The 11470-nt window shown below is 37.6% G+C and overlaps 1 long non-coding RNA gene across 2 annotated transcripts; it reads right to left on the minus strand.

Annotated features, from left to right (window-relative positions):
* Nucleotides 1–5884: 5884 nt before the first annotated feature.
* Nucleotides 5885–7656, minus strand: LOC104214364 (uncharacterized). Of its 2 annotated transcripts, none has more exons than XR_707890.2 (2): nucleotides 7054–7656; nucleotides 5885–6403 (listed from the first exon to the last, which is right to left on the minus strand). It is a non-coding gene; the product is annotated as an uncharacterized lncRNA (long non-coding RNA). The 2 variants fall into 2 exon arrangements; XR_707889.2 differs by having other exon boundaries at nucleotides 5885–6435.
* Between the last annotated feature and the right edge of the window lie 3814 nt (nucleotides 7657–11470).

Raw genomic sequence — 11470 nt, forward strand, 5'->3', positions numbered from 1 at the left:
GTTGTGTGCGTCATTCCGGCCCCTCATAATTGTGCCCATTCTTTTAAGCTTCCTTTATTCTATCCTTCTTTATTTATTTTTAGTGGTGGTCGAATCCTATAGAGATTGCATACGTATCATGTCCCCGCATGAATCAAACCGTGCGTAGTTCTGTCAGATAAGTGTGAAAGTAAATAAAATATTTTTGGGATTTTCAGCTTTTATAAAAACAGATGCTTCGATTACAAAGACTCAATACTAACAAATTTCAAAAGACTAACAGACTCTGATGCAAAGACAAAATACCGACTCTAAAATTAAGCTATCATACTTTAAAGAAATACAGACTCAAACAGAGAGAAAATATAAACCCAACATGCCTTACAGACTCTGACAGAAAAGGAAATACAGACTCAAACTGAAAATCAAGAGTACATCAATGCTCCTAGTGTCCGTGGGACATCATTCGGTCTCGCCACGGGCCTATGTGCAAGATCCCTTTGAAGTCAGTCCAAGATGTACATTATTTGTTTAACAAAGGTCATCACCGCTGCAAAGAATGTAGTGCGAGTCATATCCTCACAAATGTGGAACTTCATAACGATGCCAGTTTTGCAAATACGGCCTTTCAGCACCTCGAAGACGAAGATTTTAAGGTTGTGTTGGCTAATTGGTGAAAACCTTGAAAAATGACCACAGGCAGCTGTTTTCGCAAAAACAGCCTTCCGGCGCCCTTTTAGGGTCACTCGGCTATTTCTGACAAGAATGGAATCACCCTAACTATTTTCAAATAAAAAGTAAAATTTTTGTTCTTTTGGATTATTTTTGCAAAAAGGAAGTTGGACCCGATGGGGGTTTCCTACGTATCTCACACCCTGTGAGAATCAAACTGGCGTAGTTCGGGCAAATAAAACGAACTATTTTCGAAAACAAAACTCCTTTCTCATTTTTAATTCGTTTTCTCTTTTTTTTTCCAAAAATTCGGCAGAGTTTCAGCGCTATTTGGACACTGGTTTTTCTTTAAACATGTGATTCACTCTCTTAACCCTCTACACTGCTATTTCTTTCCCAAATTCTCTCCTTTCATTCCAAAGCCGGTCAACATGCAAATCCGAAGCAAATAAATGCACAAGTAGCAAGTAGGATGCATCAGGATGGTCTTTTCATTTTTTGTACACCTGTCCTAGACAGACCCAACCCCTGTGTTGAGTCTCCAAAGTCAAAATGCACATGATGCAAACAAACATTCCTATTAGGGATCCGGCATGGGGTATTGTTATACTAGGTTTAAAAACCTAGATTTATTTGTTCTAGACCTGGCTTACCCGAGCAGACAACTCGAGCCGAGGGGGGCTGCGTACCGGTAACCAAAAGATCATCCGGCTTTGCAACTTGTCCAAACCTCGTTCTATTTGGGATTTGACACTAACAGAAAGAAGTCACGACCAGTGTGCACTCCTCAGGAGGGAGAAGAGATGGGTTTCGTAGCAGTTTATATATACCGTTCAGATAATATCAAAGCGGTAAAAAGTAACATTTTGCACATTATGCCCAAACATGTAATAAAATCAGATAAAAATATAACAATTCATTTAAGCTCGAATTCTGAACCCTGAACCAGAGATTCTGGGTTCGTTCCCCAGCAGAGTCGCCAGAGCTGTCACACCTCCTTTTTACCTACACCCGCAAGGGCATGAGAGAGTTTTTCCAATTAAAGGACAATCGAAACGGGATTTATTATTAAAGATTTAGAGTCACCACTTGGGAGATTTATGGTGTCCCAAGTCACCGGTTGAATCCCGAATCGAGGAAAAGATTGACTCTGTATTACAGTCCGCGAACCAGAGATCTGAGTAAGGAATTCTGTTAACTCGGGAGAAGGTGTTAGGCATTCCCGAGTTCCGTGGTTCTAGCACGGTCGCTCAACTGTTATATTTGGCTTAAATTATCTGATTTTAACAATTATGAAGCTATGTGCAAATTTTAACCTTAACCGCTTTTATTCATTTTTAAAGAAAATTGCAACGTCATTAAACAAGTCTTGAACCACGTCACATAAATGCACCCGTGGTTTTTGGACATAATTTAACATCGTTGGAGTTTGGATTTGGGTCACATAAATGCGCACCCGAGTTTAAGGAGGTAATGTTATTAAAATACACGCCTAAAGAGACTAACGCGTTATTATTTTGGGGAAGGCCGTGAAATTCGCTGAACGGCCCATCCCGAAATCTAAGTATTTTAATATATACAATTATCGAGGGCCCCGCAATTTATGTGTTTTGTTTAGCGAGGCTCATCCCGTTTTATTATTTTAAAGTGCAAACCTAGAGTTTTCTACTTAATTTGTCTCTAAAATAAAAGAAAGGCCCTAATTAATTTGTTACTGGACTGATACAAACTAAGTAATATTTTTGCACCAACATCCGACCATTGGGCTCCGATGTAAGCCCAGTAGAGTGAATTTAAAACCAGATATACACCATAAAATCGGCCAAAATAGACCTTGGTCGAGGCCTAAATGAGAAAGGGGCCAAAACTGGCCTGGGACGTGCATCAATTATCCTGAGGCCCAAACGTTTAGGGACTAGCCTGTTAAGCCCTATCTTTTACACTAAATGGAATTTCAATTTAATTAAGAACACAAATCTGATGAATCTACTACTAAAATTAACTAGCCAGTAAAATAAATTCAATGCAACATTAAACATGAGTTGGAAAGCAACTTATTTCAGATTTCATGACCCACGTAAACTGCCTATGATCACAATTTCAAACATGGTGCATACTAGTTCAAATTTCAAATTCCCTACTATGACTCATTTTTATTAAAATGCTGACTCATGAACTTTGATTAAACACTAACGTGACCACATATGAGAATTGAAACTCGAGAATTAAGGATGCTGGACGAAAATGGATTGCCTAAATTAACCTTACGAATTACATATCTCATATCTACTTTTAACTTTCTGATTTCGAACCCACACACAACCACTCAAACTCAGAATTATAGATTAACTCACATCATCACTACTAAATATAAAGCTCCCATGATCAGAAGAAGTATCACACTACTTTAACAGTCTACAGCCTAATTAATCACAGCTTGAAAATACCATTTATACAAATCTAGGAAAACCGGAAATTAAGTAAACTAATAGAAACTATTCTGTTAGTCCAGCATGGAATTATTACAACGAATACTCAACTGAACTCATATGTATTTCTAAATATCTAACACACACTTAACGGTTCAAATGTACAAACTTATAATTAACAGTCCATCAGTACGGTTATTACAGTATAATGAAAGCAGTAAATCAACAATAGGCCTCCACTTCAACAACAATAGGACTCCACTTCATTCATTTTCAACTGGATATTTACATACATCGAGTTTCAGGACATGTACCTGGTATGTAGAATAGAAAAATGGGGTAAGCAATCAGCGACAGCAAACAGCAAAATACAGCAGCAGAAAGCCCAACACAGTAGCTTCAACACCTCAATCCAGAAATCCCAGCAACACGGAGAAAACCAGTAAAAATGGAGAAGAAAAATAATCTCTATTTGTTTTCTCTTTCTAGATTTGAACTCTCTCTGGTGTTCTTCCGTTCTCAATATTTCAGAAAAATTTAGTTCTATCTTTTTTACTCTCTCCAAAATGAATTCTGCCCCTGTATATCCAGTGTATCCAGAGTGTATATCGGGTGTATACCGCTCTCTCCGCTCCCATCTTTTCTCTTCTCCTCTCTTCTTTTTTTCTTTCTCCTCTCTTCTCTTTTTCTTATTTTTTAAATCACTCCTGAAAATAAAAAAAAGATTAATATTTTTTCGGATTTTTTTTTATTTTAAAATAAAAATAAAATAATATTAATAGTAATAATTCACCTTTTAAATTTTGTATTTTTACCCTATAATAAAAAGTGTAACAAAGCTAAAAATTGTAGGTTAAAACCCCTAAAATATTTACATAGAAGAAGTGATAAAAAATTAAATATTATCAAAAATTAGGTTCTCACAATACTGATGCAAGTTTCTCTTCAGATAAAGATGATAACAAATCTATTTCTGGTTATGTATTTACCTTAAATGGTGGTGCAGTGAGTTGGAAAAGTTCCAAACAAGCTACAATAGCTGATTCAGTGACTGAAACAGAATATATAGTAGCTAGTGAAGCTGCTAAGTAAGCTGTATGGATGCAAAAGTTCTTAACTGAACTTGGTGTGGTTCCTTCAATAGAAGGTACAATTCCATTGTTGTGTGACAACACTGGAGCCATTGCTCAAGCAAAAGAACCAAAATCACACCAAAAATCCAAACACGTTCTGCCAAGGGATCACTTGATGAGAGAAATCATTGGACGTGGAGACGCCTAGATTCAAAAGGTTGATGGAAAGGAAAATGCTCTTTACCCATTCACTAAAGCTCTTGGTGCAAAGGAGTTTGACAAGCACAAGTGAAAATTGCGAATGAAGTACAAGAGCGATTGGCTCTAGTGCAAGTGGGAGATTGTTAGGGATATAGTAGATATGCCCTAGATCCAATCTCATATTTGATGATTTGAACATATTTTTGTAAATGTTATTCGATATAAAAATATATGGAATTCTTTTATCATAGTTATTATTAATTGTTTGATTAATTTGATAAGACCCTTGATTAAATTTTGAGACTTTTCATCGTGATAGAGATCATGATAATGAGAGCAAAGTTTCTTACAATTTAATCTAAATTTGTTCTTGATCGTAGAATTATTAATTTGGACATTACTAATCCGGTTAGATCAATATTTATGTGATCGTTTTTATGGGATAAAGATAGTTGATCTCATTAACTAAATCACATAGATAGATGATGCATATAGAGATATCGTCATTGAACCGACTCATGGATAATTCCTAATAGTTAGAATTATCATAAACTGTTAATAGGATATTCTCTTGAAGAATGTGATGTAAGAATTTCCTTTGACCTGAGATCGTCATAGTAATTGACAAGTTATTTGTTGTGCTTTAATACTAGACACCTATGGACCTAGGGCGATAGTTGAAAGGATATTGGGTACGATTGAATACTTGTAGAATTAGTGATTGATCAAGATGGAATCTGTCAACTCTTGGTAATGAGTTTAAGCTCCATGTTGTCATGAATTATAAATGACTAAATTAAGACCTTGGCCAGGGCAATTGAATGAAAGAAGAAAAGAGTTTCTTTGGTCATTCAATGGTCGATTATATTTGACATGAACACATAGTTGGTCGCCTATTAGGATTTGACAGTTGAACCATATGATTCAGAGCTATAAGGACAGAATGAATTACTACATTATTCTTCTACTGGTTCTTGAGAGTAAATTGTATACTTCATTCTATCCGGTTGTTAAGGAGTGTTGCTAGACGCCACCCTTGATTAGTATATTGATGTGATCAATTTGTTACCGCTTTAGTATTGAATCTATGGGGTAGCACACTAACAAGTGTTCTGATCTTTGCTAAAGGATTAATTATTTTATTGTTTGATAATTAAATTAAAGAATTTAATTAGTCAAATAATTTGATTATTAATTCAAATGAAATATTATTATACTCTTTGCTAGCACAGAGAATATAATTAATATTGTGAACAAATTAAAGTTTTCTATTTGAAATAGAAAACTAAATTGTATCTCTTGGTTGATATATATATATATATATATATATATATATATATATATATATATGATATTAGTTAGGATGAACTCGGGCGCAGCCCGAGCCCAACAACTATTGTCAAAGCTGCAAAGTTTTCTTTGTGTTGTACGATTATTGAGGGTACATAATTTAAAAGAATTTGCTACCTCATCTTAATTGTTGCCAAAGTGTAACTGTAAATTCAAATATGGTTAGACTGTTCAGTAGTATCCAAAGTAAATTATGTGGGTCAGTGGTATTAAAAAATGTAAATGTGGTTCATAACAAGTGTAGAAAAATACACTTCACAGAATAATATATATATTTCTTTGGATAAGCAAAACTAGAATGTAAAAGATGACTGATCTTGTAGATATATACAAATCTATGGGAGACGTAGTAGTAGTTACATCGAGCAGCATATACAATTTCATTGACCCTGCTTTAGGCACAGACACTCTTTAACTCCAACTCTGGAAATGCAAGGTAGTGGTAATTGAAACAAGGAATATTCCTGCAAAACAAATAAGATAGCAGTAATCTAGCTTCATGGGATGTGCTCTTCCATTCCTAACATATTTTTCAATGTTGGCAAAAGTCAATATAAAGTTCAATTTGCAGCTATTCGGTAAGAAACACACTCACAATGACATTAACCTGCAATGCTTGAGGACTGCAATCGTGAAAGTGGCTTCAAAATTTGTTCCTTTGATAAGGTTCTGTCTTATCTTCCTTGAAGTTTATAAAATCTGGTTTGGACACTATCAATAAGACAAGAAATCTGCTAGAAAACGATATAGCTCATAAGAAGTTCAGCCGAAATCCTTGCAGTGAAGGATCTAACTTTTAACTGACAGCAAATTCTCCTTAGCTTACAAAATGTTACAAGTATATCAAAGATAACGACATCACTTGTGAATTTGTTAGATGCATGCCTGTAATAATATTTTATTTATTTAAATTATCGTCTTCAATATAAACTTGGACGTTACAGAGTTGAGCCTAGGACGTAGAGAGGAGCTCACAGTTTCTTTAGATTTCAACAATGTGTCTTCATCTATGGTTTTTCTAGCGAAAAAGTAATGCATGGAAGAAACTACTCCATATAAGTAATTTGCTATAAATGCAACTCAAGGCTTCTGTAAAAAAAAGTGAGATCACATTATATTTTCTACGATTCACGGAGTAGTCCACCTGATACCATTATATGCCGACGCCATTGATCACAGTCGACAAACATCAAATAAACCAAAAAGAAAGAAAATTCTGATCGGGAATTTCACTAATTCAGTAAAAGCAGCATTCTAATTTCATAACGATCAGTAGATGTTACCATCACAATATCATGAAATTAATAGCAGAAATATGCAACAGTATAGTTAAAAAAGGAAAACCAGACCTCCGGAAAAAGAGAATTAGCTGAAAGTTGTGAAAATGAACGCCACGGACGGGGCCATCGTGCTCCTGGAATTGATCAATGATAGTTCCCATATGTTAATCCCACAGCTGGGTCACAGTGCTGTGAAGGTTAGCTATGATCCATGGCCTTTTTCTATGAAAAACTGAGTCCTTTCACTCGATTACTCTTCGTTTCCAACTTTGTATGCAGCTTCCTCTCGAACTCCAGATAAAACTCCGTATACATCTTTCAACAAGTTCCACTATCTCCACACACACAATCACACTACAATTAATCAAAAGTAAATGCAAAACAATAATTTTGACATGCGTGTCAAACATTAACTGAATTTAGTGATAAAAAAATCAAATCAAATCAAATCTGAAAGTTACTCTTCGATCGTCTGCAACTTCGTAAACATCTGAAGGTTAGGGTTAGTTTGAGTGCATGCTTACAAACACAAATTGAATGTTCAAGTTCTTTGAGATGATGTAGAAGTACAATGGCTTTTCAACTCACTTTCATACCCTCAATAATTAATCAAGAAAAGCTCATCTCTGTCAAGCAAATTTGAAGAATTTATTTTTGGTATATGTGATCATAGAAAATTTAGTTAACATGCAAATTGTGAAGTACCAAACTATGAAACTTTTAGCTAACATCAGTTAACAGTTTTGATCGTAGAATTAGTTAACAGGCAATATATTTATTACTCAACGATGTGTGTCAGTTAAACGACAAGAAAGCAGAAGGAAGAAGATTCATAATAAATGCACATGGTCAGGGTAAGTGAAGTTCATGTTTTCACCAGAGCAAAAAGAAGTCCAAGAAATTCAGAGATAAAGCAGAAACAGAAATTTTCTCTGACATCTAAAGGGCAAAGCGTAAAATAAATTATTAATACTAAGCATCGGAAAAAAGAAGAGTACGGATAAGAAAAACTATACCTGAGAATTACGCAGGAATAAATCGCGGACAACAAAAAATAATAACAGAAGTGGCCTGACCAGAAGTGCAGAAAATGCAAATGAACTATATAAACTGCAGATAGATGATCCGAAAGAATTGAGATGTACATTGAGTATCGAATAGAGAGAAGTAGCCATGCCTTTCTAGCGGATAAAAAAAGGAAATGCACATGTCTATGTGACGACCCGGCTGGTCGTCTTAAGAATTAACGCCCCGATCCCCTATTAACTGCTTTCCCCAAGTTTATTTCTCCTAATGTGAGTTGCCGAGATATTTGGTTTTGAGTTCGAGAAGTTTTGGGACACCTACTCCCTAAATGAGAGATTAAGTGCTGGAAAGTTGACCGTAGTCGGAACAGTGTAAAGACGGCCTCGGAATGGAAATTCGATGGTTCCGTTAGCTCTGTTGGGTGATTTTGGGTTTAGGGGCGTGATCGGATTGTGTTTTGGAGGTCCGTAGCTAATTTAGGCTTGAAATGGCGAGAGTCGAATTTTTGAAGTTTCCGGTCCGATAGTGAGATTTTGATCTAAGGGTCGGAATGGAATTCCAAAAACTGGAGTAGCTCCGTAGTATTGAATGTGACGTGCTTGCAAAATTTCAGGTCGTTCAGACGAAATTTGATAGACTTTTTGATCGAAAGTATAAGTTAAGAGTTCTTGGAGTTCTTAAGCTTGAATCCTATATTAAATTGGTGATTTGATGTTGTTGTGAGCGTTTCGATGTTTTGAACAAGTTTGAACGATGTCATGGGATGTGTTGGCACAATTGGTTTGAAGTCCCGGGGACTCGGGTGAGTTCCGAGTAGGTTCCGGGATGTTTTAGGCCGAAAATCATAGCTGTTGCAGGTCCAAAAGAGTTGCATGCCTCGAAACCCACCAATGCGGTCCGCACAAAGTCCAGTGCATCCGCGGTGGGGGCTGTGCGGCCGCACAAAATGCAGTGCGATCCGCGGTGGGGGCTGTGTGGCCGCACAAAATGCAGTGCCGTCCGCGGTCAAAACCTGTGCGGCCGTAGTCGTTTTTGTGCGGACCGCACTGGTTTTGTGCGGACCGTGGCCGTTTTTGTGCGTTCCGCAGAGGTGGAAATCCTGATGGATGCCCTATAAATACGAGGTTTTAGGTTTTATTTCATATTTTGACCTAGATAGCTCGGATTTTAGCGATTTTTCGAAGGTTTTTCAAGTAATTCATCGGGATAAGTGATTCTAACTCAGATTTGGCTAGAGTACATGAATCCATCATTGAATTCATCATTTAATTCGTGATTTGGGATGGAATTTGGGAAGAAAACTTGTGAAATCTTTCAAAAATGTAAAATAATGATTTGAAGGACCAAATGGTATCGGAATTGGATAATTTTAGTATGGTTAGACTCATGAAGGTATGAGGATTCTAAAAATGAGAAGTTTACCCGGTTTCGAGAAGTGGTCCCGAGGGGCATTTTGGTCATTTTACATAATTTTGCGTATTAGCTTAGAATTTAATTGTAGAATCAGTTACTTGAAGTGTTATTTACATTATGCAATCGAATTGAATAGATTTGGGCCCTTTGGAGTCGAGTACTCGTGGCAAAAACGTGGTGTTATGTTGATTTTGAGTCGGTTCGAGGTAAGTGGCTTGTCTAATCTTGTGTGGGGGACCTTCCCCTTAGGATTGATATATTTGGTAATTGAAATGTCTTGTACGAAAGATGACAAGTGTGTACTTGTGCTAATTGTTGGAAATCCGATTTTCTTAAGTAATTACTAGTATGTTTCCTTTCCTGTTTCTATTTCTTGCACAATTAAGCCTGTTGTTAGCTTAGGAAAACATGTCTAAGTGACTTAATTCCTTTATTTGATTCAACCTGCCCTACTTGAATTCTGTGCAGCATGCTAGGCTAGAATCACTTGTTTCCTTAATATGAAATTTTGTCATTTCTAGATATCTTCTTATTGTTGCTGTGTATTTGTTTTGGGACTACGGATGTGGGATTCCGGTAGCTCCCCCTTGTCTGTTTACTTTGGGACTACGGGTTAGATTCCCGGTAGATCCCCCTACACATTTACTTTGGGACTACGGGTTAGATTCCCGGTAGATCCCCCTGCACAGTTATATGGAACTACAGGAATGCACCCGGTAGATTCCCCCCAGTACTGGGTATTTACATTTGGGACTACAGAACGAGATCCCGGGAGATCCTTCGGACATATGTATGATGGACTACGGACGGTATCCCTTGGAGATCCACTAGACAGTTGTAATTGGGACTACAGGACGGTATCCTGGAAAGCGCCCCGGTTGTTATCTCTGTGTTGAGTTGTATTTCTTTCCGTGGCTTGTTTTGTCTTTGATCTAATTGTTGTTGTTCTGTCAATTCTATGTTATTTCTTACTGTTGCACTTATTTATACTATTTTATTCCATACTGTTAACCCTCATATTATATTTCACCTCAGTAGGGCCCTGACTTTCCTCGTCACTACCCAACCGAGGTTAGGCTTGACACTTACTGAGTACCGTTGTGGTGTACTCATGCCCCTTCTGCGTATGTTTTTCATGTGCAGATCCAGGTACTACTGATCAGGCCTACTATCGTTGAGGAAGGCGACTGCTTAGAGACTCCGAGGTACATCTGCCGCGTCCGCAGACCAAGGAGTGCCTTTATATTCCTGCCTTTAGTATTTAGCCCTTCTGTACTTTTTTGTTCTTTACTAGAAATTTCGGAGTTAGAGCTATGTAGTATTTCCTTTCTTAGCTTGTGATTCATGAGTTTACGGGTCTTGGATTTATGTTTGGTACTGAGAGTTAAATATGGTGTATGTCGAGTGACACATTTATACACTATTACTGCTTTATTTCTGTTTTAAATTGTTTACATCCGCAAGTTTTAGTTTTCTTCTGCAAATTAGGCTTACCTACTCGTAGAGACTAGGTGCCATCACGTTGGTTCATGGAGGGCGAACCGGGGTCGTGACAAGATGGTATCAGAGCTCTAGGTTCATAGGAGTCATGGATCACAAGCCGGTTTATTAGAGTCTCGCTAATCGGTACGGAGACGTCTGTACTTATCTACGAGAGGCTATGTAACTATTAGGAAAATTCCACTTCATTTGATTTCCTTGTCGTACGATATTTTGACATCACCATTCTAAACTTCTGTCTTCTATTCTCTCGCAGATGGTGAGGACGTGTGCTACCTGAGATGATCAGGCACCCGCGCCCCCTACTGTAGTTGTCAGAGGCCGGGGTAGAGGCCGAGGACGCGCACGTGGTGCAACCAGAGAACCTACGCGAGCTGCCGCCGGGGTACCACCAGCGGATCCAGCCGGAGTCCAGGCACCAGATATGCCTACTGCTACTACCACTCCATCTCTTCAAGAGACTTTGGCATAGTTCATGAGCATGTACACCACTTTTGCTCAGGCACGGTTGCTTCCCCTTACTGCAACTACATCTCAGGTCGGGGGA

The sequence above is a fragment of the Nicotiana sylvestris genome, chromosome 12 (assembly GCF_000393655.2).
Source record: "Nicotiana sylvestris chromosome 12, ASM39365v2, whole genome shotgun sequence".
NCBI lineage: Eukaryota > Viridiplantae > Streptophyta > Magnoliopsida > Solanales > Solanaceae > Nicotiana > Nicotiana sylvestris.